This window comes from Falco cherrug, chromosome Z, assembly GCF_023634085.1.
Source record: "Falco cherrug isolate bFalChe1 chromosome Z, bFalChe1.pri, whole genome shotgun sequence".
Classification (NCBI taxonomy): Eukaryota; Metazoa; Chordata; class Aves; order Falconiformes; family Falconidae; genus Falco; species Falco cherrug.
This window is the reverse complement of record NC_073720.1, coordinates 79,973,694-80,001,243: the sequence shown is the minus strand read 5'-3', so window position 1 is coordinate 80,001,243 and position 27,550 is coordinate 79,973,694. Positions and strand designations below refer to the sequence as shown.

Here is a 27,550-nt window from a genome sequence, read left to right as displayed (position 1 = left end):
GATCTCAGCAGAACTGCCAATTAGCTTGCTACAGAGGCTTAAGACAAGGATGGTTTCAAGGGGAGGGGAAGGAGCAAAACAAAGAGCATTTGAAAGGCCAGCAAGGAGGCTGATCAAAGCATCTTGATGGTGGCTGAGGAAAAGAAGACTGCAGGCAGCAGATGGAAGTAGTGACAGCAGAGAGCTATACAGGCCTAAACAAGGGCAAAACACTGGACTGTGTCCAGAGTAGGGTGATGGAGCTGGGAAGGTTCTGGATCAACAGTCCTGTGGGGAGCAGCTGAGGGAACTAGGTGGGGTTCAGCCTGGAGAGGAGGGGGCTTAGGGGGGAACCTTATTGCTCTCTACAACTGCCTGAGAGGAGGGTGTAGGCAGGGGGGGCTGGCCTCTTCTCCCATGCAACAAGCCATAGGACATGAGGAAACAGCCTCGAGATGCTCCATCAAGTGGTTATTAGGAAAAATATCTCCACTGAAAGGGTGGTGAAATGTTGGAACAGGCTGTCCAGGGAAGTGGTGGCATCAATGTACCTGAAGGTCTTCAAAAGATGTGTAGACACGGTGCTCAGGGACATGGCTAGTGGTGGGCTTGGCGGTGCTGGCTCAGCGGTTGGATTCGATGGTCTTAAAGGTCTTTTCCAACGTCAATGATTCTATGACTCTAAAAAAAGGTTTTATGGCCTGAGTGGCATTAAGTCACCATAAACTTGGGCAGGAATGAGAAAACGAGCAGTGTGAGGGAGCTCTTAGGTTGTTTCTTTTTATCCTGTGGGTTTCTTGCCATGTTAAAAGCCTGTCCAAGCTCAGAATAGGGGAGACATTGAAAAAATGTCATCTCAAGTTGGAACTGTGCAGACCTCATGACCTCTCTTCTGCAGCTGCAGAATGTCCGTGCAGCACGAACGTCAGTGGGTGCAGTTAGTTCGGAGCAGCAGATAGTCTGAATTCCTGCTCTCTTTCTTCCCCTTTGATTCAGCAGCTGGAAATGGGAGAGCCCAGCACACTGTGACCTGGTTTTTGCACTGTCCTTCAGGAACTTGACAGCGGTCCAAAAAGCGTTCCTCAGATCACAGGCTGTTGACACAGTACCTCAATATGAACCGTGAGCGGGCTGGATTTGTTCTATATTTACTGCCGCTGGCAGCCGCCGGGAACGGGGCTGTGTTTGAAGCCTTTCTAGCATGCTCAAAGCTCGTAATGCCCATAAAATGGATGTTACACAACCAATAGGGTCTGACAGAGCTGGGCTTAGGGTACCACCAGGCAATGCCCCTCCAGCTGACCTGCTGGGTATCTAACGGTGGTGGTGTGGTTCTCGCCTCACCTGCCGATGGGTGAGCTATGCTGGCAGAAAACTATTTTTTGGTGCCTTTTTCCTTTTTTTTTCTTTCCTTCCTATCTCCCTCCCACCCCCCCCCACCCCCAGTTTAATTCCCTGAGCTGCCTTACTGCAGTGCCAGTTGAGCAACAATGCCAGCATGAGGGAAAACAGCAAGTCAGATGCTTTAGTGCAAAAGAGTACGAGACTCATTGCTGCCTTACTGTCCCCACAGAAACAATGAGGAGCAGGAACAGTGCTGACAAGAGAAACCTGGTCTATGGAGGGTGAGAGGAAGATTTATTTAATTTATGGGCAGCACCCATAGAACATCCCTTTTATGAAGAAAGAAAGGATATAATTAGGTTGAGTGGTTTTATTCTTTAAAAAGGAAAGCTAAGATTTCAGATCTCTGAACAGCAAAAAAAAGCTGACAATTGCTGATTTGGGGTTTTTTCTGTTCCCTTCTTTTTATGCTACCCAGTAGTCTGTGGTAACATTATGCTTACCTAAGAAGCTAAAATCCCCAGAAGTAAGCATTTGAAAATGGGCTCGAATTCAAATGGTGTGTAGGCTTGCATGTGCACACAAGCTATATAGCTGTATGTTCATATGTGCAATTTTCTTATCATATCTTCATCAGTGAGCTGTATGTACAGAAGAGAGAGGGTGGTTTCTCCTCCTCTCTGACTTCCCTTTGGTTAGCTGGAAAAAAAAAAAAAAAAACCAACCACCCAAAAACCTCTGACTCATGCTGAATTGTTTTTTGCATGGGTTGCAAAGGTTTTAACTTCCAGCCTCAGTTTCCAAGCTCAGCTAGACTCAAACAAAGGGAGCAGAACAACAGCCTGAACTTTCCATCATGTGTTGTGTACCCCTGGAAAGCAGAGGGGTATAAGCCTTATTAAAGTCTTCCAGTGCATATCAAATGGAAAGCAGAGCCCAGAAAATAAACCTTCAAACCAGGATTTCTGCAACTGATTCAACTTCCTTTTTTTTTCTCTTTTCTCCACTAAGCTAACTTTATTATTGTTCCAATCCTGAGACCTCGGCTCTTTCAAACTGACAATCACAATTGCTTCATACTCCTTGAGGGTTCACCTCCTAGCTCTTCAGACCTGCATATGAAAGGCTGATTTATTTATTTATTTATTTTATGGCACTGATTAAATTTGAAGTCTGTAGAGTCATTCTTGCATTTTAAGGCAGCAGTTCTGCTATTGCATGTCTGCTGGCAAGGGCTGGCATGGCATGGGAAGGAGGTGCTCAGAGAGAGTAAATCATCCTCTCACAGGGTAAAGGAACTAAGAATATTACAGAGGTGCTGCGCTGCATTGCTGTGGTTACACATCTGTGCCATATGAGACCCATCACCAGCTTTCACTGTAGTGCTTTAAGACTGTAAAAAATACTTCCTCTGAAGAAATGGCAATGCTCTGCAGCAACGGAAACGTACCTTGTGAAACCCCCTCTGAGCAGAAGTTTTGAGCATATTGGCGGGTCAGCAGTTTGAGGTCGGCAGTAGCTTGCATAAAGCAAAACTCATAAACAAGCCGGTGAGTCAAACTCATTTCCTTGACTAACAGGAATAGGATTTCATAAACACAGCAATCGCTCTGCGCTCTGTAAACCGACTGTGAACTGTGCTCGCCAGTTTGTGTCGCGCAGAGACGGGGGGTGGGGGAAGGTAGCTGTTTCCAGCAGCTCTTTTGGAAAGACTGTCAGAAAAGAGGCTCTTTCAGAAAACACGGTGTAGGTTCGACTTCAGGTAACAGGGGAGCCCTTTTAGCAGCACTTGTATAACTTGATAATACTGCCCTGTTCCTGACCTGCTCAGCGTTCAACTAGTGTGTTGCCTTTCATGTTTCCTCTACATGTGTTACATAGTGCTGCCTTTATGTCTTTCTTAACCTATCTATGGGATTAATCTGTGTTTAAAAAAAAAGTCAGTGGGCAAGACCAATCTAATTAAGACCCCAGCCTCATAAAGCTCTCTGTCTTTGCGGAGAGGCAGCAAGGTCCTTCAAATTCTCTTTACTCCAGTGGAAATTCAGGTAGATCAGGTTTGCAAGTGGCTTAAGACCTCACTGATGCAAGTACTTCGCATTTTAAACTCAGAACACTGTTTTGCTCTTTCTTTGAAGATTTTTTTACCAGCCTTTTAGAAATGTTGTTTCACCTAATGAAATAGAATATATATTCTGTATTCAGTTACAGCTTTCCCCTGAACGGTATCTTTTGAAATATTTTAGTGCACAAAAGGCTGTCAGTCTCTTTACTTCTGCTGATAAACATTCTGCCCTTTGTCCTCCCTGCAGCTGCAGACCAACTGTACGCTGTGAATACGCTTCCATGGATGTTTCATGCCTGCAGTCATGTTAAGAGGCTTGGGTGTGGGTCAGGGAATGCAAATAACATGCTGAGGCCCAAAGTCTGGTCTGCAGTTGCCTGTTGTGGATGACTGGTGTAGATCAAACACACCCTCCTCAGGATCCCAGGCTGGGGCAGGGTCGGCAAAGAAGTTCGTCCATTGTTCTGCAGCCTAGAGAGCATCCCTGTACTTTGTCGACAGATCCCACCTGAAATCTTTCATGGTCTTGACACTGAAAAGGTATTGAAATATCGCAAGGTACCATTAATCCTAAGGGGTTGGTAAATAAACCATAAAAAAGAAGGGAGATGTGTTGGTGTCCTCATCTCCCTAACCTTTACCTTCCTCTTGTTCCTCAAAGAGATTGAGTCCTGCTGGAGGACCAGGACCCCACGCAGGTGCTTTGATTTTTATGACAGCTTCAGCCTGGCATTCCCCTTTGTCCGTGATGTGCTGTCAGCCATCCTTGCCACCGCTCTGCTTTCTCAAGCAAAGGGGAGAGGCAGCAGTGGTGAGACCGTGCCTTGATGTTGCTTCCTTGCCCCCCCGCTGCTGGAGCAGGGTGATGGTGGGCTTCCTCCTCCTCCCCTCCAGCCAGCTGGTGGCAAAGCCCGACAGAGCAGGTCTTGACTCATCACAGGGCAGTAACATCTGTCCGTCACCCGTGACAAATGCCTCTCGCACTGCTCTGTGGTTCCACTACCCAGGCAGTGTGCACTCCAGGGTCTGGAGCACTCACTAGCCTTTGGAAACCAGGGCGCTTGGTTGACATTAATTTGTTCACCCTAATTAGACACCAGCAGTCTCCAGCATTGTCAGTGGGGAGTGGAAAGATTTCTTCTACTAGATTTGTATTACAGCTTACCAAGACGTGTAACAAATGGAAACTAGTTAGCTTTTTGTACCATTTCACCAGAATCCTGCAAGATAAAGTCAAACTTATATAAACTGGAGGACCACAGGTTATTAATTCTATGGGATCAGCCCATCGTGTATAGAAGAGCTTCTTGTTTCCCCTCCATTAGCAATCCCCATCCATATAGCAAGAGCTCCATTTTTCCCCCTCCCAGCCTTCCCGGTGCGCCACTTGTCACTTGCCCTGAATTCCAGGGAGAAACCTCATATTTCTTTAATCCACATTCCTTACTTGTTCATTGGCAAGGCTCTTCCTCTCCACCACTCTGGAATTTCTGTGCATTTCTCTGCTCGCCTGCATCTTTTTTCCTGCTGCCTTGTACCAGTGCCCCTATGCCCTTTACCATTCTCACTCTCTCCTTAACTTCCCTTCTCCCCCTCTTTCGGGACATGATTGTGTTCAGAAGGGTATTAGAAAGTTGATCAAGCTGAAGTGGAATGACTTCCTTGGAAAAAAGTCAAAGATTGCTAGAGTTTGAAGTTCTGATGATCACATTCCAGCAGACTTGTGTCTCCACCCTGCTGTGTTTCTGCTTTCCCAAATGACAGCAGTAGAGTTTTGCCCTTTTATTTTCCCTGAAACTTCAGAACTGAGTGCGTCTGACGTTTGTAAGCCGTTGTGTAACATCCGAATGGAGCAATATCTTCAAGCTGAGAACAAGACCCTGCAAGCTCAGTCAACAATACCAAGAAGTTGACCTGGATAAGATAATTTTGTCAGCTGGAGGTAGATCCTGAAGACTTGGCAGCATCTTCATCCTTGGGGTGCAAGGGCTGAGGGGAACAGGACAGAGAGGACAGGCAATCTACAGACACAAAGCTTTGAGCAAGCAAAACCCCACAAATCACAGAATGCTCAGTCACTAAGATACTGGCAACCAGGTGACTTCTGACCAGTTGTTTCGTTTTTTAGTCATGCAGGTGTCTTAGTGAATGCGAATTGCGGAAGTGAAAATTAGCAAAGAAAAATGGATTGGCTGGCAATCTGCTACGAATATTCCTACAGTGCTTTGCCATAGTGCAATTATTTCAGCTAGAAAAAACAATGGCTGCAATTATTTTGGAAATATGCTTGGCAGAGGGACTTGGAATGGAAACACAATAAAATTAATATTCTTTTTGACATGCAGTTATGCTGAAGTTGTAGATAATACCTTATGGCACCTTGTATGTGTAACCCCATGTTGTCATCTGGGATAAATCTGAGGAACATTTGGTCTCCCCTGTGGAAGCAGAGAGCTAAACCAGTGTGTGCCACTGCTGAAAACAGACACACAGTGGGATAAATGTTGAATCTTGCAGCCCAAGAGATTTTTTTTGGCATCAGGTAGTAAGTGCAAGGACTGGAGTGATAACTGGGGCAATGGGAGGGAGAAACTTTCAAAACTGTTGCTGATGAGTTAGTGGCAAATAAATCTCAGAAACAACAAAAGAAACCCTGATCAGACCTGAAGGAAAAACTTAAATATCATTGTGAAGTACTGATTTAACTTACCAGAATCAGGCAGAAATGAGTGGCATATTCTAGCTTATACTAAAGTTATATGTATAGATGACCCCTATACGTTCTTTGAGCAGGAATTCGTAATAGTGTTGGGAGTGTAACAGGAAAACTTTGCTGCTAAAGGAGACCTCTTAGAGTAAATATTGAACTCTGTTTCAGGCAACCCGGTATGCGCATTCACCTTAGGCTTTCCACATCTGTTTCATATACATTTATGTCAACAGTAATAGAAAGCTATTACTATATGGGTTTTGGGTGGGCTACATGGAATGAGTTATCATGAAATAAGTAGCTCTTAGTATGAATTAAATATTATTCAGAGTCCTCTGGTGGCTTGTGGGAGCTGAAGGGAGAAGCTAGATCTCTGTTTGGTACAGAGTTTGAAATTAAAGAACGAAATTTTACTGGAAGTAAGGAAAAAAATCAGTTTCAGTCTGGAGAAAGGTAGGTTAAGGTACAGGACCTTTTATAAGATGATATTTTGTTATTTCACAGAAAATTTGACTAAGAACCCACATGTCCACAAGTCTTGTACTTTGCAAAATCTGTAATCTATTATTTTTGTTCGGTATCTGGTGCAAAACCTACTTCGACCCTAACAATTCTACATTTATAAGCAAGAAATCACTAAACAAATAAAAGAGTTGGAACAGATGTTAACCTTTTCACTCTGGGGAAGCCAGATGTAAGAGGACCAAATTCAATAATCAGACTGCCTAACAAAACAGATACCTAGTGTGTGCAGTGATATGTGGAAGTTCTTTTTTTTTTTTTTTGTACACTTGTTTATCATTGAAAGTTCTAATTTCTGTATTAAAAATAATAATAAAAAAAAGATATCCTGCTTTTGGAGAAGTTAATGGGCCTTTTGCTACTCGCAATACTAAAGATCTGTTATAAACTAAAGGAGCAGTTCTCAAATGTGTAGCTCTGTGATATTGACTAAGGGAGAATGGGATTTGACTTGGGACCTCCAGAGGTCCCTTCCAATCTATATTATTCAATGTTTCAATGACAGTTTTACAGTTCATTATCAGAGAGCTTCTGCTCTGAAGTACCTGTTGTATTAGTGATCCCCTCTAAACTGAGTAAATCCAATTTATATTTTAGCCTTGGTATCTCTTTAACTTTCTGAAAAGATCATAGTTTTAGGACCAGGGAGTAATGAATGACATGAGCAGTGGGAAAAATACCTGCACAACACATTTCTCTTTGGTTCCTTGGTTAAACTGGTAATTACATAGATACTTCAGTTATCTTAGGCTCAAAAATTGCCTATTTTCATACCACTTCACAAAAAAAATAATGTTTTTTGAGAGTATGATCCTTCTGTAGAGACCAATAAAGACAGCAGAACTTTTGAGGAAATAGCTGGCAAAACCACCTGACTTTTGGGAAGGACATCTGTAAAACAGAACATCCAATGACTGTGCAAGTATTCATTAACTACCAGAAATATCCATACCTGTTTCATCCTTGCAGAATCGCCCTGTCCTGGATGGCAGAGCAGTTGTGATGCTTCACATCACAACCTTATGACATCAGTACAAAAGTTTGGCTAAGGAGTGTAGCTCATTTTTACTTTGTAGGAGCTCAAAGTTTCTTGTTTTGGTGTTCATAACTATTGACAAGGGGCCACTGATTGAGCTGTGGGTGTTTGTCTGTGCACGGGTAGGTGCTGTAACTGTAATGTATGTCATGTCCTCCAAACACAGCCATTGTCTCTCCAGTTTTGGGGCCAAGAAGGGAACTTCCCTCCTCCTGCGAGTGCTGTATAATTGTTCCCTACTCTGTCATAGCTCCAATGCACTCCCCAGCTATTTTGGCTTCCAAATGAGTTACAGAAGAATGACAAAGAGGAGAAACCTACTGAGAAAACAGAATGAAAGTATGATTAAAGTGGTATGACGTGGTGTTTAATGCCAAGCTGTTAGATGGTTAACATCCCATCAGTCTTTCTTTGTGAATGTACATAGACTGAGAGTTGGAGAAAGATGGTAGCTGCTTCCCGGGCTGTAAATGCCCCTTTTTCCACTCTTGCCCCAGTGCTTGTTTGGGTTTTGATCCTCATTAAGAAAGGGAGGAATGAGTTCGGACTCAGTGGACTCTTCTGTTGGTTGGCAATTATGGTACTGGTCGTTTGGAAGTTGGAGTTAATATCTCTACCAAGGATAAACAGGATGAAAGAAAATGGAGAGCAGCTGGCAGAGACCCAGCAGACTCCTCCACCCTATCCCTTCAGAGAATATTTTCTTAGGCTTTGTAACTTGGTTCTCAGTAATGTTAAGTTCCATGTAAGATGGATGTAGAAATACATAGTATATGTTTTTTGAAGTCAAAGCAAACACTGAAGAACAAATTGTGAAATTTTGTTTGGCAGAGGGAGGTTGCATCATTGGCTTTCCTCTCAGCCTCAGGAGGTTTCATAACATCTGAAGACATCATCATGAGTGTGAGAAAGTTGACATTTAAGAAAGAGTCTAGGAATCGGAAAAATTATTAACCATTAAATGTCAAAGATGTGAAGGAATTGCACCAGTGATCACAGTCTGCCTAAGGAAGTAACAACCATGCACAAGCTGAAATATGTGTTGTTATGTCCTGTAAAAAGACAACCCCTATATGCTCCCCATATGATCCCTTATGTGGGGCAACCCCTATTTGCTCCTACATTTCAGGACTTCAGGAGCTTGTGCTGACTGGGCTCTTACCTGGTGTCCTTGGAGGGCTACCCGCAAGCAGAAGAGGGAAGACATCGATGACTCAGTGTGTGAAATTAGGATAATTTTCTTCCTTAGTACCAAAGGTGCATTTATCACACTGAATTTCATCTGTTCAGTGGTGCAATACCAAGAGATCCCCCTGTAGAACTTTATAACTGGCTTCATTCTGACTCTCCCAAGTAGTTTTGTATTGTTCAGAGATTGCTGTCATACCACTATGGATTCTTTTATCTAAATTGCTTATGTGTTGAACAACAGAGATCTTGCTAATAACTATAGTGAAAAATTACTTTATTCCTTATGCATAAATCCCATTTTCCAACGTTTCTAATGTAAAACTGCTTACATAGAACACTCTTCTAACTTTTCTTTATAGAGGTATGTGTATATATTTGTACATGTAGTATGTATTTGCATTTGTATGTATATACTACGTGTAGGTATGTATGTGTGCATATATGTATATGTATGCAGGTGTGTGTATATGTGTGTGTGCAAGTATACCTATGTTAAAGAGAAGTATCTGAATTTTCTTGACTAACGGTTTTATATTGTGCCGCTGTTTGAAGGAAAGAGCTGCAATAACTCTATTACAAAGTCTAGACACTCAGAAAATGATCTGCTAATGCTGACAACATATAAAAACAGACAATAACACTTAATTTGGCCATGAAATGTATACTTCTGGATCACCAGTACTGTTAATGTGAAGATTGCTTACCTTAGTTGGTGTGATGTTTGGCAGGGGGGTGGCATCTTTTTGCCAATATTTTGTCTTTTTTGCCTTCAGAAAATTAACCCAGCTTGTGAATTAGCTGCACAGCAGACCTGACTGAATCCAGGAACTGGCAGATCTTCCTCTCATGGGGCTGTGATATGTTTTGAAGAGGCTGCCTAACGGGTTACATGCTGCAAAAACATTGTTTAATTCTATCTGCAGCAAGAATTCAAGGGGAAAAAAATTAATAGAATACTAATGTGACTGACTCGAGCACCTACTGGCCTCTTATGCACACATGCAGCCTTTCCTGTGGGGTTCCCCCCTTCCTTTTTTTTTTTTTTTCTTTGCCAATAGAAGTTTTATTTGGGATGAAGAAAGCAAAATCAGGAAAACTGACCTCTTTTGCATGACTTCCAGTCATAAATCTCAAACAAAAAAATAAGGCATCCCTGCACACCTCAGACTGTCAGCAGATGTCCTGCAATCAGACAGACTCAGACTCATGCTGTTCTCGCCTGGCTTTTAGGAATAATTTTCCGTTACCCAGATGAAAGGATCCATTCAAGACATTTCTTGTAAAATGCGGTGCTTAGACCAACAGCATGCTTGAAATGATTATGAGTTGACTGAAGTTGTGGTATTTTTCTATTTCATGTGGATGCATTCAGCTACGTTTTCAGGCTGTGCATTGCTAGTGAAAAGTGACCTGCACAGCGAGAGATAACAGAATCTCCTGTGTGAGTAACTCATTTAGCTAATCCACACCTCTGTTTCCAAAGGAAGCCCTTTACCAAGCATTCTGTTTTCTAAAGGTTTAAACAAAAGTTACTTTAGCTACATGAATAACCTAATTGACTGCAGTGTGACTAATCAAGTACATTGCATGAAGGCATATGTAGTCAAGGCTGGGGAATGTAAATGGTGTCATGCATGGCCCTGTCCTTTTCATTCGTTTCCTCATTTGCTTCTGGCAGTGTGTCTCCCAGCTGGATCCCTCCAACTTGCAGAAGTTGGGACTCGTCATTTCTTCTGTGGAAGACCACTAGGGAAAACAGAATTGCTGCAGGATGTAGCCTGATGATTCATCCATTGGATGCTCTCTCCCTTCTGAGTAACAACTGAATCACAGCAGATGCCAAGGGTGGAAAAGACTGCTTGTTGTTGAAAGGTGTGGCTATTTTTAGTGCAATCCTTATATCCTGGTCGATATTCCCTCTTTATAAGACTTTCTAAGGTATGTCACGCCCTCAAACTGCGATAGTAGGGCTGCAGGTAGAACTGGCATGTTTTGCCACTTGCGTCGGCTACTACAGAAAGGCAGTCACTGATTCACGATAAAGTTTATTTTAACTGAAATGAACTGACCTCTTGAGATTCACAGATGTGCATATAAATCCCTAAAATCAACAGCATGTTTTCTGGGGAAGGACAGGTGTACACGTGAGCCTAACCCAGAGGTGATAAGGGAATTTTTGTGGAGCTTTTCCTCCATGTCTTTACTTGCTGTATCCAAACCAGATATACTGTTCAAGACAGAGCTGTACCCCTCTCTTAATACCTTATCCAAGACGTAGGATATTTGAAAGTTTTTCTGAAAGGTTTTGGAAGTTTTTTAATTTCGGGCAGTTCCCCTCGTTCATGTTTTGTACATTTCTTAACGCTGTGAGGGGCTGGGGATATTAATAAAAGCAAGAGATAATGAATTACAAAGTATTTCATGCTAATTTTGGAATAATTGCTCAGCCAGGAGAGTTGATGGTTGGGGATTTGGAGTACTGCTTGTTGTTGGGTTTTCCTACATAAGAATGTGCTAGCTAAGATCTAATAAAGAACACTTTCATCTTTTTCATTAACTATAGCTTATAGATCAGTAAATAATAAAAATCAGTCTTCCTGGCTTATTTTAGGATTTCTCCAGTTCTCTTCATATATGTCTTTGGGGGATGTATAATGCGTATTATTATTGGTTTTTAAGGCCCTCTAAACCTTCCTCACCGGCTCTGCATCTCTGGGAACTAACTACAGTACACTCCTCAGCACATGTGAGTCCATGCAATGATGACCTGCCATTAGTGTGTAGATTTTACATACCACACTTTTTGACATGCTTTTCTGTTGTGGGGCAATTTTCTCTCAAAAGAGCTGTTTGTTAGCCATTGAGTGGCTATTTTTAAACATAAAATGAATACCTTTTTTTTTTAATTACTTTTTCCTGAGCCCCTCTAATTCATGTTTGTGGATTGTACACCCTGATTTTTTTAAACATGGGGTATTGTATCCTATAGAATTTCTAACTAATCCTGCTGGTACTACTTGGGGCAAATGGATAGTCCCAGTACTGCAGGGTGGGGAGAGAAAAGAGTTATGATGTTTGGGTAAACCTGCTGTCTGAAGATTTTTACACACTAATGAGCTGCAGATAACTGTTACTTTTTTTTTTTTCCAAGTTAAAGAAAACTTTCTCCTTCACTTTCCCTGTATTGTTTCTGCCGCTTTCTTCAATGACTGAATTTTTGCCATTTGCTAAGTGGGACAGAAGTGAACAGGCTTGTGGTTACTTTACATCCTTGTTTGTGTATCGGGTTAATTAATAGTATAATTTGTAATCCTGAGAATGGTACTGACTAATTCACTGAGTGCTAATGACGTGTTCATCTAAATTGCCAGTTTAAGAGGTAGGGGCAAACCCTCATGCCTTGGCTGAGATTTTATTCTGCCCTGTAATTACTCAGTATCTTCATGAGATTTTTTCATGAATAGAGGTGACATGAAAACTGAAAGTGGAGTGTCTGCTTGCAAGGTAATACTTAGGAAGGGGGAGGAAAAATCTGAGACTTCCTTTCTGTCCCTGTCCCACTGGGTCCTTCCTTCTGCCTCCTGATCTTCTTGCCTTCAGTGTTCTTCACTGAGCTCCCCAAACTCCTCATCTCTCCTTCCCTTACCATTGCAGTGGATCCCAAATAAATTAATCCTCTCGTTTGCCCCACACCTTTCTTTGTTCAGTGGTTGTGTGTTAATCTCTTGATGCAAATACAAGCGTTAGCTCCACAGCTGCCTCCACCATCACAGAGATGAAGACTTGCCTGATGCAGCCTGTTGGTCCTCTTTGTCCCTTTAGTCTCCTTCCCACCTTTCTTCATCAAAGCCTCCTTTAACAGGTGGGAGGGTCAGACCCAATCTTGCAACTAGGGGTTGAGAAGAAAATGTATTCCTTACCTAAGAGAGGTTTTAGAAGCAACCCTGACCTTGAAAACAAAGTGTCTGCTGCCTACAAAACTAAGATAACCTTAAAAATGAACAGGTGGGGGATGGAGAAAACACCAATGAGCCATGGTGGCTTTCACCACGCAGTGGTGCAACCTGAGGGTCTGAGCAGCATTTGAAGGAAAGGTGAAATTGCTGCAGACTGCTGGGTAATGAGTGGTAGGAGTGCTAGATGGGGCAGAAATCTTGCTGAAAGTTGAACTTTTCATCCGTAGGAAGACTTCTCCCAGGAATAACTTAGGCCTCACCTGAAAGGGATATCTCGCAGGTGGACCCAGCTGTGGGCAGCCACAGTGGCATTGTCCCCAGGGTGTTTGTAAATTGTCTGATTGAAGGATGCTGGTGACCCATCAAGCCAATTCGTAATGAAGATGGACAGAATTTTGTGTGCTAATTAAAGCTCATTTGGTATTGCTCAGGGCTCCAGATGAAGCTGCAAAGTGCATCGCTTCCCAGGGCAAAGCACCGCTGCTATTTTACGGGCCTCTCTTACGCAGGGCCAGCTTTAAAGGCAGTGGAAATGGAAACTGGCCTTAGCCAGCCATAGGCCAGAGAAAGGGGAAAAAAAATAAATTTACCATTTGCTACTGCCTTCTGAGACATTCAGCAATGGTGAGGAATATAATTCCTTTTGTATTTTATTGGGCAATGAAGTTAGCAGCAAAAGGTGACAAAGTGTAATCTAAGAAAATAAGATAAGACTGGTTCAACTGCTTTTATTTCCTTGTTGCCTTCTCCACCTTTCAGTCCTTCTACCTAGCTGTTGCTAAATATTTCTCCTAGGCAACACAATCTCATTGCTACTTGTGTGGAAATTCACACTTTTCTTTTGTTAGCACTTCATGGTTCTTGTGTGTGACACAAAATAGTCAGTATTGCCAGCCTCCGCCATTCAAAAGGAATAATGAGAAAAGTTTTTTCTTAAAAGAAGTACATTTGCAGGTGATACGTATGCACGTGTCTAGCATTGTGAATGTCAGGTTTTTGATGCCAGAGTGAACTCTGGCTGTGTTTTCAAACCTTCCTCAACAATGTAGTAGACATTGACTTATCTTTATTTCATTGGAGATTCTCCTGTTATCACCTAACGAGGCATGAGGTCTTTAATGCTCAGATATGATTGAAACCAAAACGCAGAACTTGGAATGGTCTCCTGTGCTCTGCTAACAACATAGCAATTAAAATTAAAACTTTTATATTTTGCTTTTCAGGTTTGGGTGTTTTGGGGGGTTGGTTTTTGGCGTTCTTTTTTTGGTTTTGTTGTTGTTTTCATTCATTGTTTAATTTTTCTTTTTTGTAAAGTATGGGTATTATATGGTGTATCATATCATTATGAGATGATCTCGTCATCATTACATCCAAAACAAACAAAAAAATGCCCTGCCTTCCAGCCGTGAAGTTGTTACTTCTGTTGTGTGTGTTTAAGCAGCAGAGTCCAGCCTGCAGCCCGTGCTGCCCCCCTTCCACCAGCAGCCTGACGGAGCACTGAGATGTTTGCGTGGATGAGAGGAAATAGTTACAGCAACTAAATATTTCTGATTTCTCTTTAAGGCAGTGGAATGAGTTTCTGATGTGTCTCTTGATCCCCACCTGCAACGTTAAGGATGAGCCCATGGTTGATCTTTGCAGGCTTGGAGGGTGGGCTGAGTCCATTGCCTGGCGCTTGACGTGGGTTTGATGACAGCAGGGAGAGCGCAGTGCCCCGTTGTGATTGCGGTTACTTTGTCCTGCTGCCTTTTCTTTAAAAGAAATTAAAAAATAAAAAATTACAGCCTACTAAAGAGGAGCTTCTGCTTAGCGAAAATGACACTGTGAAGTTTTTTTTGGGTGTTTTTGGTCTGTGCCTCCTGTCCTGCTGGTGCTCCTGAGAAGTCACGAGACATTCAGCCTTGTGTGCTACCAAGACAATTGCTCCATACAGCTGATCCCCATCAGCCAGGCCATGGAGGGATGTGTCAGGGTTGACTGAGATGACTCAGAAATAATAATAAATAAATAAAATAAAAAGAAAGGGGGGGGTGGGGAAGGCGGGGAATAAACCAGACGTTGGTTTGTGAAAACATGACTCAGCTTCTGTTAAGTAAGCCCTCCGCTCATGCACGTCCTGTCAACTCATTACACAGCACGTTTCATGGGGTATTTCGCATTTCTTTCCTGGCTTGTCCACTCTGATTTCCTGTTTACAGTAGGCTAGGGAGAAAACTCGCTGGAATAGAATGGGAGCGGGGCCCGGGCTGCGGGGGCAGCTCGCTGTCAGAACAAGTTTTGCAGGGTTTAGCTCTAAAACTGTCTGTCCTAGCATTGTCCTGGTCTTTATCAATAAACATTATTGTAATTTCATTCAGGCAGCAGTTGTATGTTCTGGTATGCGTACACCAGCTGTCTTCCTGCTCTTACATTCAAATCATTTCCCAAGCCTGAATGCTTCATAAATCAGAAATAGGCGTGTGTCACTTACAAAGCCTTTCATTTTAATGCGTTTTTTTTAAATGTATTTCCTTATTTCTAAATCTATCTTAACAAAATTATTCCCTTAATAACTGTGGCTTTTAAAAGCTTTTCAAGCATACAGATTTGAACGCATACGGAGAAAACGGAAGTGAGAAAATTCGTGCATTTCATGTGCAGGTTTGCTTTCAGATTTACGGCACAAAACTTAACAAATACAAGCTGCACCTTTGGAGAACAGATAATAAAATAAAGGCACATGGGGATCTGAGTTTACCTCCAAAATAAACTTCCTTTTCTTTTATGCATACCAAAGAACCTGAAGCGGTTAATATCTCTAAGAAACTCTGGGACACGGGGCTGGTCCATCTGTTCCATTGTCAGTGACTGTCCCAATGACACACACACGTATGAGAACAGGAACCTCGGGAACTTTGTATACAGCCACGTGACCTGAGCGCTAAACCCTACGTTCTACCAAACCAGCTTCAATGGACATTTAAAAAAAAAAGTAGCGCTATATAAAATAAAGTGTGCAACAACTGTTTTTTGTAAAGAAATATGGTTTAGTTTTAAGCCTCCAGAAGGTTGTTTATCATATTCATTAACGGGGGAAGAAACAAAAAGCATTTTAAATATGGGAAGTAAATTGCTGCTATCTTTTTTTGTTTGCTTGCTTGAAAAGTATCTTATTTTTTAATCTTAAAATGAAATCTGTCTTTTTTTTTTTTTTCCCTGTCAAGTTATTTGATGTAGTCTTTTAGACTAGAATAGCTGGAATGTGTTGCTGATTATAGTAATTGCCTAGTCTTCCTTTACTTAAAAAGAAGCACATGGACTTGAAAAACCATAATGAAGGAAATCATTTGGGTAGCTCTCTCTGGCAAAGAATCCCTTCCCTTCTCTTTAAGGAAAGTGCTGCTTGTATGTTTTATGATTCACTCACATGAAAACTCATTCAAATCTGAAATTATCGGAGGCTTCACTTAACACTTTATGGTTATACTGTAAGATGTGGGAGATGGAAAGTATGTAGAATATATTGCTATTTAAAGTTTCTAAGCCTGCTCAGCTTTGAAAGTCTCAAGACTACTGAGATCATAGTGGAAAAAGTATATGAAGGTGGGAAAGCAGTCTTCAAAATACTTAATATGTTTCTATAAAGACTAAAAGGAGATCACTAAGATGGTTTTCAAATACCGAGCCTCCTACATAAGGCTTTTATGGCATAAGAATTACTCTGGACTCACACACACACACACACACACACACAGAAAAAACTATACTTAGATGCTGTACTTAGTAAAAGTCAAGGCTAAATTCTCCTCAAAGACAGGTCACCCAGAGAATTCAGAGAGCAGATTAGATTTTTGATTTCTATCTCGTCCTTATTTGTGCATATTTATTAACTCCAGTGCATGCTGAATATTCTGACAATAAATAAAGTCTTTCTTAAGCAAATATTTTTGTTGAAAAGCAGGTTTCTGGTGGATAGCATGAACGTCGCCTTGTTCTCAGAGCTTTGACCCCTACAATGAATGGAAGGAGAAGATGAGCACCCATATGGTGATAAATTATTTTAAATGGAAGAACACAACTGTATCTTGTATTAGGTTAAAAAGGTGAGGTTATATTACGTTATGAGAGTTAACCTTTCCTTGTGCATCATTAGGATAGTCACCTCATGCTTCAAAACATCACTTTCTGTTGTCATGGCTAATGCACACACCCCATGGTCCACAGCTCAGAGGATCAAGGCAGAAAATTTTGTGTTATAAACATAACAATATCATTGCAAACTGTAGGACTGAGTTGTCACCATTTGGTCTGTGGCCACTGTTTTAGGTGACTTGGCAGGTAGTCGTAGTGCTTTGAGAGCTAGGTTTGGTGAACATGGGGCATACAGGCCCCTTGCTTCCCTTCCTCCGGCAGTCTCGTGCTAGGCAAACAGGGTGTCTCTGCGCACAGCGCTGTCGGAGGGGTGCTGGTAAATGGGATTTCAGATAATGGGTCTCCAGTGCGGCAATCCTCTGTGCTGCCTATGGATTAGCTGCATTAAACAACATACTTATCTTTATCCAAGCGCTCTGCTGTGAGTGGTGGACGCCACTGCTGTCCTTCCAGAGTGACAGGGCAAATAACTTGTCGGTGACAGCACTGATTGCTTTAGAGAGCAATGGAAATTAGATCAGTGTCTATTAGGAGATGACGTGGGTATCAGACAACTCAGCACAGGCTGGCTGGCAAGACCTTCAGCTTTCTGAAACACTCAGGGACTCAGAAAAAATCTGCAATATAGTAAATTTTTCGGTATCTTTTTTTTTAGTTTCTCTTGCTATAAAAGTCAACCCCCCTTAACATTACTTAATGCATTACCAATGAATTATAGAAGTTCCTCCAGACCTGGCAGAGCATGTGCTAAAGGAATCCGTGTGCCAGTGACGTACCCAGAGTGCCACCAGCTTGGCAGGCAGCAGACATGCTGTGATAAGTGCAGAGCAGTTGTGGGTGTGCTGGGTGCACCATGCTGCATCTGTGAGGCCTGGCAAGTCTGATGGAGCCTTCTGCAGTTGTGGTTGCAGAATTCTCAGCTTTGGGCCAAAGAAATCATTAAGTGAAACACAAGGATGCACCCAGCAAATTTGCCTTTGGTAAGCTGCACGAGCTAACTGTGTCTCTTAATTTTACAATACGTTTACCCTGTAGGATGCTGCATTCCTTTCATTTCAGAAATAATAGTTTAGATTTCATTATTTTCATTCATACACATCTTTAAAACATTTCCTCCTCGTCATTCTGTGGAGGCAAAGTTTTGAAGACTGATTTTTTGATGCTTATTCTCTGTGATTTGGGGGAGAAGTCTCCTCTTAGAACCTTCCCTTTAAAAAATGCAAGTTTTTTAAATACCGGTTTGACGAACAGAACAAAAAAGCCAACAAACCAACCCACATAAATTTTCCTATAAATAGCTGCCTGAAATAATGTATCTGATTAAAACCTACAGTATTTATGCTTCTCTGTGTTCTACTCACTAGCCTACGGGTTGAAAGTCACCAGTAGAATGTCATCATTGCCAGATTCTACATCTGGATGTTTGATTTATTTGACAGACATGCAACATCCAAAATATCCAGGCGTATTGCCAGTGACTGTTCAGATGTTGGTGCAGGGGAACACACGATGTTCTTCACAGACCAGTGTCCAGTCATTCCCCCAGAACTGCCTTTTTCTGGCTGTCTTTGTGTTGATCCTGTGTGGTTTGAGTGAAGCACTCCTCTATCAGTTTTCTTCCATGAAAATAAAGATGATTGGGGAAGCTGAAAATTTATTTTTCGGCAGGGTTAGTAATATAGTAATTGTGAATCAGAGCTAGAATAAACTGAGTTGAAGAGCCAGGAGTAAATCAAGTCAGTGAACTACAAGGATATCAACAGAATAGAAGGGATTTTAGCTTTTTAAGTCAGTAAACAAAGTCAGTGAGGACAAATCCTACTTTTTATGATAATTTTTGCCTTTTCTATGTACTGTGTTTATGGAATATGAGGCCCAAAATAGAAAAAAAAAAAAAAAAGAAAGAAAAATAGCTATATGCACCATCATGTAGAAGCAAAAAGTGCATTCATAAGGTTTTGTGCAAAACTGGGCTTGTCATAATCTGTATAAGCACAAAAAATGTGAAAAGGCTGAGCCTATTATTTCTGTTTCTTTAATAAGACCGATTGCTTACATGCTATTTATTTAAATAATTGCAACCATCTTCTTCCCCCACCCTTGCTTTTTCCTTTTGAAGGGAAAGAACTCCTAGAAATAACTAGTGTCAGCTGTGAATTCTGTAGGAGGAGCCAAGAATACAAGGCCCATGCAAGTGTGGACAGATCTGACCCTGCTGGGGAACAGGGTGACACAGTCCCTTTCCCCCGGCCGGGGTGAGCAGGCGGGTGCCAGCAGCACCTTTTACAGAAGTTGCACAGGGAGCCAAGGGGCTGATTCTCTCTGCAGCTGCTCCGGAGAGCCAGCCAGCCCTGGCCGTGGGTGAAGGTGCACTTTCGCTATCCCTGCCCTGAGAAGACAGCACCCACAGCCTGCTGACGGGACAGGGTGCTCCTGTGGCACCCCTGTTCACGTGGGTGCTTGCGTTTACACCGCTGGGTGCGGGGTGTCCCGTGCTCGCCCGTGACTGCTGTGCTGCATCCAGCATCGTCAGCTGCCTCGACTGCAGAGTCCGCGCTGCGCCCAGTTTGCAGCCTGGTAGTGCAGAGCGAATTAAGCAGATGGCACTGTGATGAGGTTTCTTGCTACGTTGCACCAGTTGCATCCATGGCACATGCTGCTGCCACTGACAAATCCCAGTAGTTCTTCCTTTTCAGCAAGCTGCGTTGCTCTAAAGATTTTTTTTTCCATTTTTTTGTCTTTTCCTAACAACGCTAGCCCTAAGGCTTTTTTTGGAGACTGGGTTAGAATTTATGAATGTGAAACTTTTTAAAGGTCACCAGAAATTCTGTCAACAGCTTGTTTTGCACAAGTGCTGGAGAAAAGCATTTGGTTTGGTTCCTGGGTACGATTCCGGGCACCCTAGAACAATCCTATAACAACATTTTGAAACCCCTTATTGAAACTGTCACCATATTCAGAAAGATCTATGGGCTGCAGAAACAGAACGTCTTCTTATAAGGATGGAAAATACAACAGCTTGTGCAAGTCCAAAATGTCCTTGTCTGAACTCGCAAGATCTCTGTTTTGGGTAACCAGTCAACAGACTTCTGGATCACATAAATCAGAGATGTTCCTCATCTGCAGTTGGCGCGGTCCACACGTGCGAGCGTGTGTGTTTGGGTGTGTGCACCTGCTGCCCCAGTGGACTTGCAGGTGATGGAGGTGATGCAGGTTGATGGGGAATTTGCTCCATCAGAGGTCCCTGGAGGGCTCTGCTTGCACGCAGCAAGGGACTTCCCTGCTGCAACGTGCTTATAAACTGCAGGATGCACTATTGAGGCGAAGATATCCATCATGTGTTTGTCAGGGGTGAGATATCTGGCTTCTCTCTTGGTGACTGCTCTGGGTAGAGAGGCCAGTCGCCAGTGCAAAATTTGGCTTTCTTCCTTCTCCCTGTGCTGCTCTCTGCTTGCAATAATAGCAACTTTTCTTCTTCCCCTTCAGCTTTGCTCGAAGTGAGCCAAGGAGAAAGAAATGACTTCCTGGAGTACTTTGTATTTATCAACTAGTTGCCAAGAGAGTAAGGTTTATCACAGTGGAGCTCGCCTTTTGCAGCAGCAAATAAATGGAAGCAATGCTTGTACTCTGTTTCAACCTTCAGCATGCTCTCAAGTGTATTTATTTCTTGTCTATTCTGGTAGTGCCAGAAGCTTAGTTAGTGTTAGGGCATGCGAAAGAGTACCAAATGCATGCCACAGAAATGAATGTATTTTAAAATGACTTTCTAATTGCGTATGGTAAGCAGAAAGGATTTGCACAACTGTAGGGTAATATAGCCCTCATTAGGACAGGGTTTCCATGTGTTAGCTACATGAAAATGATGTTTATAAGACATTTAAAGCTTAATTTATTGGGGGTTTTGGCGGGTTTTTTGGTGTTGGTTTGGGTTTTTTTGGGTTTTTTTTTGAGGTGTGTGTGGAGGGGTAATTGTGAGACACTGGTAGGATATCTTATCCCACAAGTAAAAAAAGACATGAGTTCACTGCGGTGTATGCCGATATTAGTTGTTCCCATGTATGCTTTTAACATGTGATAAAACACCTTCAAACACCTTCAAGGCAAGTCAATTTGCATTCTTTGCAAGATACTTCAGAATAATGGTGCTGAAATACCTTAAAATAGTTCCCATATTGCAACTGCCTATTTACTAGGTCATACCATGAACAAAAAGTAAATGTTATACTTGATATTCACAAGTCTTCTATCTAATCACCACTGCTCCTGGTGCTTTTCAATAGAAAAGATGATTTTCGGGAGAAAATGTGTAGTGCCTTTTCAAGTACATTCTGGGAAGGTATTTCAGGTCAGAAAGCCAGATGAAAGAGATTTGCTTTGAGGAAAACCAGTTTTATATGAGGGTTTATTGGTGGCATAGGATATATGAGCAAATACCAGCCCCAAAAGGAGTAGGATGTTTTGAAGTGCTAAAAAGTTTGACTAAAGTGCAGGAAAGGGAAGGCAAAGGTATTAAGAGAATTTTGTTACCTCCTTTGGAATACTTTGAATTATAAGGGGGGAAAAGAGGGGCAAATCAGAAAGAAAAGTAAGCCCTATCTTGTGGTCCGAAAGTGAATTTAAACTACATTGTCCTACTTCTGCACAGGCTAGGTATTGTTTTCTTCATTTGTTTTGTTTGGGAGGATAGCTTGATGTGGTACCACTGACAAATCGCTTTATTGCTTTAGAGGTGCACAGCTCTGTCACAATAAATGGTGTTTGATGCACTAAAAAAATAATGGGCAGCAGTAAAACTGTCCTGTCTCAGCCTGTTAAAAGATAGGTAAAAGGACCATTTAGTTTTGATTTATGGGAGTTAATCAAGTAGCTGTAAAACACTGACGCAGGTTTCTCTTTGTTTATACCACATATTTAATATTGAAATAATTTTTGAAATTGGAGCTGAAGATGTTACGGTGATCTATTCTTTTAGCAATCCGAACCGGGAAAAATGAGCTGCTTATGGAAGAAATGGACTAGTGCTCATGGACTTCAACTGATTTAGGGTAGGTGCCCAAACAAGGGTGTAATTGATAAAAAAATAATTTTGTTAATGGAAAGTCATTACCTGGTGAACACACTTTTTATGGAGCTACCGAACCACAGAGGGATTTATTAAATTGTGTTTCTCAGCTGATGGGCAACCACAACAGACTTGCCTTCAATGTTGCTATGACTGTCTCCAGTTGACAGCTCCATTTCAGTTTTAGGCAGTTCAATGACAGCAAGGCCTTGCTTAGATCTGGGCAACTGCATGAATTTCCAGATAAAAATAAATCATACTAGGTTTTGCAATAAGTTTTCCCCTCCTCCTATGTTCCCTCCGTGCATCCAGCTGAAAAAAATGATGTTCGTATCTCCTTTGAGAAAGACTGAATGGCATCACGCTCTCCAGTTTATTTTAGAAATAACATTTATTAAACCACTGAAGAGCTAATGGGCCCTGGCCTCCCCATCCCAGAAAGTTCGGTGGAGAGCTGGTGAGCCAAAGGCATGATACAGCGTGGCGAGTCTCGAGATGGAAGGCGAGTCCTCGGTGGTGGTGTGTGGGAGCGATGGGGACCACTGTGCTTGGTCGTTCCCTCCAGCGTCCCCAGCTGGAAGCCCTGCAGGAGCTGCTGGAGGTCGATGGAATGCACCACCTCAGAAAGACTGTGGTTCTGCCCCTCTGACCCGCTCTGGTGCGACCCACCTGCGGCACTGCCTTCAGCGCTGGTGCCCCTGTGCAGGAAGGACATGTCCTGTGGGAGCGAGTCCAGAGGAGGGACATGAAGATGATCAGAGAGCTGAAGCATCTCTTGCATGAAGATGGGCTGAGAGTTGGGGTGGTTCAGCCTGGAGAAGAGAAGGCTCCAGGGAGACCTTACAGCACCTGCCAGCACCTAAAGGTGAAGCACCTAAAGGGAAGCTGGAGAGGGACTTTTTACCAGGGCAAGTAGTGACAGGACAAGGGGGAACAGCTCTAACCTGAAATAGGGAGATTTAGTTTAGATGTAAGGAAGAAATTCTCCCCTGTGAGGGCGGCGAGGCGCTGGCCCAGGCTGCCCAGAGCAGCTGTGGGTGCCCCAGCCCTGGCAGGGCTCAAGGCCAGGCTGGACGGGGCTGGGAGCAGCCTGGGCTGGGGGGAGGGGGCCCTGCCCGGGGCAGGGGGTTGGAGCTAGGCATCTTGAAGGCCCCTTTTGACTCAAAACAACGATTCTATCACGTGGCTTTTTCTTGTATAAGACATCAGATTCTACTGCTGGAGCAGCAGAGAATGAATGCATAGTGACAGGTTTTGCACTTTGATACTAGTTTCTGGATGTGCTTTCTTTGAATTTTGTTTTTTGGGGGTTTTAAATTCTATATTCTTACCCTCCTAAAAATACACCTCCTAAACAACTCTTTTTAAAAATTATTTTATTTTTATATATATATTTTTTATTTAAAACCTTTACCTTCTCTTTTCTAGGTCATTGTCTTTCATTCAAGTATGTGTCCTGGTTTCAGCTGGGATAGAGTTAATTTTCTTCTCAGTAGCTGCTGCAGTGCTGTGCTTTGGATTTACTATGAGAATAATGTTGGTAACACAGTGATGGTTTCAGTTGTAAGTGGGTAATGTTTATGCAAAGTAAAGGAATTTTCAGTTTCTCAGGCCCTGCCAGGGAGAGGGCTGGAGGGGTGCAAGGACTTTGGGGAGGGACACAGCCAGGACAGCTGACCCTAGCTGACCAAAGGGATATTCCATACCATAGAATGTCCTGCTCGGTATATAAACTGGGGGGAGTTGGCTGGGGCTGGCTGACGGCTGCTGGGGGCTGGCTGGGCATCAGCCACTGGGGGGTGAGCAACTGTATTGGGCATCACTTGGGTGTTTTTTATTCCTTTCCCTTTGGATTTCATTCCTTGCACACCTTCCCCCCCCCTTTCACCTTTCATCATCCTCCTCCTCCTCATCATCATCGTTATTTTTCTCCTATTGTATTTTGCTTCAATAGTTAAAATTCTTATCTCAAACCTCAAGTTTTACATGCCTTTCTGATTCTCCTCCCCATCCCTCTGAGGTGGTGGTGGTGGTGAGAGTGGGGGAGCAGCTACATGGTACTTAAGTTTCTGGCTGGGGATAAACCGTAACGGTCCTTTTTTCCAGTCCCCACCACCAGATGATCTTTAAGGTCCCTTCCAACCCAGACCACTCTATGATTCTACAATGTCACTTTTGTCTTGTAAGATGTCACCTTTTTTTTCTCAGACTCTACCGCTGACACAGCAGAAAATTAAGGTATAGTCCTGGGCTTTGCACTTTGATACTAGTTTCTGGATGTCTTTTTTTTTTTTTTAATAGTATTTTTTTACCCCCTTAAAAATACATCTCCTAAGTGACTCAATTTTGATGTTATATTTAAAGCTTTCACCTTCTCTGTTCTAGGTCATTGTCTTTCATCCAAATATGACAAACATTTATTACAGCAAGGTGCCTGAAGCAAACGCAAAATGCAGTGTCCTTCTGAACTCCGAGTCTTCTCTGTTACAAGCTGGGTTAGATGGCAGGTACACTGTTCCACTCAGATTTCATAGCAGTACCCAGCTGCTCCTCAGAAGCTACTGCTCTGTCCTAATGTCCACTAGGTCAGGAGATAAGGAGGATCCAGCTCTTAAAATAGCATGCTGTAGCTAGGTGGGGCAGTTCCAGGAGTGAGCGATTGCTGGGAGAATAAATAGGTTAGCTTTCTCCTATTCCCAGGATACGGTCTGGGAGGCAGGTGGAACATGCCTGACAATGTGTCTTTGCAAGTGGTTTTCACTAAAACCTCCAAAATCTAGGAGCTGAAATCCCCAGTAAAGGTCACGCAGTGCAACTGGTGGTACCTCAACTCTCCCCAGACCTCTGAAGGGGAGTTCTGCTCAAAATCAAGGACATGTGGGAAGTCTGGACTCTACGTCCCATGAGCTAGTTGTTCTGCAGTACCAGCCTGCTATGCTGGGCATTTGACTGTGTACCTGGAGCCACAGAAGTTGGCTTAAATTGGCAGAATTCACCTGGGCAAAGATATTTCCCAGCGGAAAATCATTGCTGGGTGGGCACCCAGCTTAATGTGCTGCTTCTGGAGACCCTTCTTCAGTTCTGCAGCTGAACTTTGTGCTTGTGGCCGTGCTGTGAAAAGCTAAGGGGGCCGGAGTTCATGGCGAGTCAGTGGTTTGTTTCTGTAAAACACAAAAAAAAGCTTAAATTTAGAAAGGGGTTAAAAAGTGATAGATACGTGTTTTAACTAGATAATTGCCAGGAAATGTGTCGATCAATTTTGCAACATTGCCCTGTGTCCCTCAGAAGCTCAAGTGCTCAAGTGCTGTAACTTGCTGCCCTTCTGTGTGTTGTCACAGACAGCTGATGTGGAAGAGCCTTTGGTTTCTACATCCTGGAGTAGCACAGATTCGTGCGCACACAGGTATTGTAATATTCAGAAGCAAGAAAAATTTGCAGTAAGAAAATCAGATGTCAAATAATACAAGTAACTCCAAGCTTCTAAGAGCGCTGACAATAAAACTAAACTTAAATTGTTAAAGGAGACGTGCTGGTCTAAAATGTGAGATTTCAAGAAAATGTTGCACAGAACTGCGAAAAGTATGTATCCCTTAAATGATGTTAATGTCAATTTAAATTCCAACACTGCCACACGGCATTAGAAACTTGGTTAGTAAGAAATTTTCTGCTGGTATTAGGGAAAAAAAAATGTATCTTGCTGTTGCTCTGCTATGAAGAAGCTCCAAGCAGATGTGCAAAACGCGAAACTACCTTTTTTATGCTTCTTATTGAACTGGAACTGGGGCAAACCCGACTGTTATTAATAGGGAAAAAAATCCCTGAAGTCTGCTTGAATTCTCCAAACTCAAAATTAAGCTGAACACTTTCACAGGAGGAGGTCCTACTGTTTGCTTTACGCACCATGTTCCATCAGACGTTTGGATGTCCACATCAGCAGCAGCACCCTTAAACTGAGGGTAGAGTGCTGTGGGGATGCAGTGGTCCCCAGCACACCAAACACCAGCGGGGAGGAACAGGTCACGCTGGCCGCTCAAGCCCCTGGCAGCTCGCCTGCTGAACCTTCTCTTAGGTCAAACGACATGTTGATACTGAAGGATGACAACAGTCCGTTTTGTCCAAGGCTCAGCTGTGCGTGGCATGCGGAAGCCAGGCACCACGGCAGTGCCTCACTGCTGGCACGCTGGGGAGCTGTAGGAATCCCGCGCAGGGATCCATCGAGCAGGGTGCACGTCGCAGGAGGACGTTTTCAACATCTGGTTGTCACACCACACCTGAGGAAACGGTTCTGAAGGGCACCTTCTCCACCCCATGTCAAAAACCCCAGCTGCAAACCAGTGGGTGACTCCCTCTCACCCCCACCAAAATGCCCCTCCCTGCCCTCCAGCCCTATGTCCTGGGAAGGACCAGGAGCCTGCAACTAGGGTCAGCACATTCACCACGAGATACAAACACAGAGTCCTGGAAAGGCATGCGCAGCCTGCCCACTTCGCAAGTCGCATGTAGGAAAATATCATTTCCCATCTGGGACCTGGCCCAAGGGGTCACCGATGTAAATAGAAGGGGCTGAGGGGGCTGACCCTGGACTTCCGTGGTGCTCAGTGGCAACACTCCTAGAGAGTTTTTCCCTATGCAGTTTGACACAAGCAGTCTGTGTGCTCCTGTAGTAAAATACCTGATTATACGATCCTTGTGGTTATTACCTTATAGTTATAACACTTAAAGATTTATATTTTTTTTTACAAAAGTTTATTTTCCACAAGGAAGAGCAATAGGAAAAATTAAACAGTTTTCCACATATTGTTTTCTTGAAACAGAGTCTACAAGGACATATTCAGCACCAAAACTAAAAACAAAAAAAGTACAAACAGCCATAGAATATAATCTATAAAGCAAACATTTAATATTGCACTTTGTTTCTCTAATGTTTGGATTTTACTTACTTTTTCCTAATTCAGATCAGAATTTTCTATCAAATACTGGGCTACAACTGTGAACCTCATGTTTTATAACGCTGAGAATTGACCAATAATTGTGGAAGAGTAATGACTCTGAACAAGTAACGACATAATTTAAACAGAGTGTCTTTATTTGATAACGTTATAGAATTTTTCACTGATCACAAAGGCTGTGATGCCATCTCAATTACTACGATATTGGTCAATCCTGCTCATAGGCAATTTTTCTACGTATTGTGGTAAGTACTTTTAATGCTACGTGTATCAGCAATTGTTCCCTAGTCTGTTAAAAGTAACAAAAAAAGGAAAAAAAAAGTAAAACCACCAAATGCCCTTTTATGCCAACGATCCCATCAGCTTTTAGAATTGTCTGGTTGGAGAGGGTAGAGGGAAGGGACATTCACAAAATTGGCCAAATAATGCAAGACATCACCCAATTTCCTTCTCCTCTGAGACCCTTGCTTGAAGCCCAAGCCTTTAACTGAATCACTTAAAACGCGACTCATTTGGATCACCCTGTTGTCATTTTTGAAACATGAAATTATCGTTCATGTTCTCATGAAGGCCACTTATGGAAAAGCCTATTTTGTCGCATTTAT

General features: G+C 42.7%; 1 long non-coding RNA gene across 2 annotated transcripts; it reads left to right on the top strand.

Moving 5' to 3' along the window:
• Positions 1 to 1,792: 1,792 nt before the first annotated feature.
• LOC114017007 (uncharacterized) lies at positions 1,793 to 22,913 on the top strand. 2 transcript variants are annotated; one of them, XR_008730357.1, is made up of 5 exons: positions 1,793 to 2,873; positions 10,526 to 10,719; positions 11,527 to 11,593; positions 11,999 to 17,914; positions 19,054 to 22,913. It is a non-coding gene; the product is annotated as an uncharacterized LOC114017007 (long non-coding RNA). The 2 variants fall into 2 exon arrangements; XR_003561808.2 differs by having other exon boundaries at positions 2,090 to 2,873; positions 11,999 to 22,913.
• The last annotated feature ends 4,637 nt before the right edge of the window (positions 22,914 to 27,550 follow it).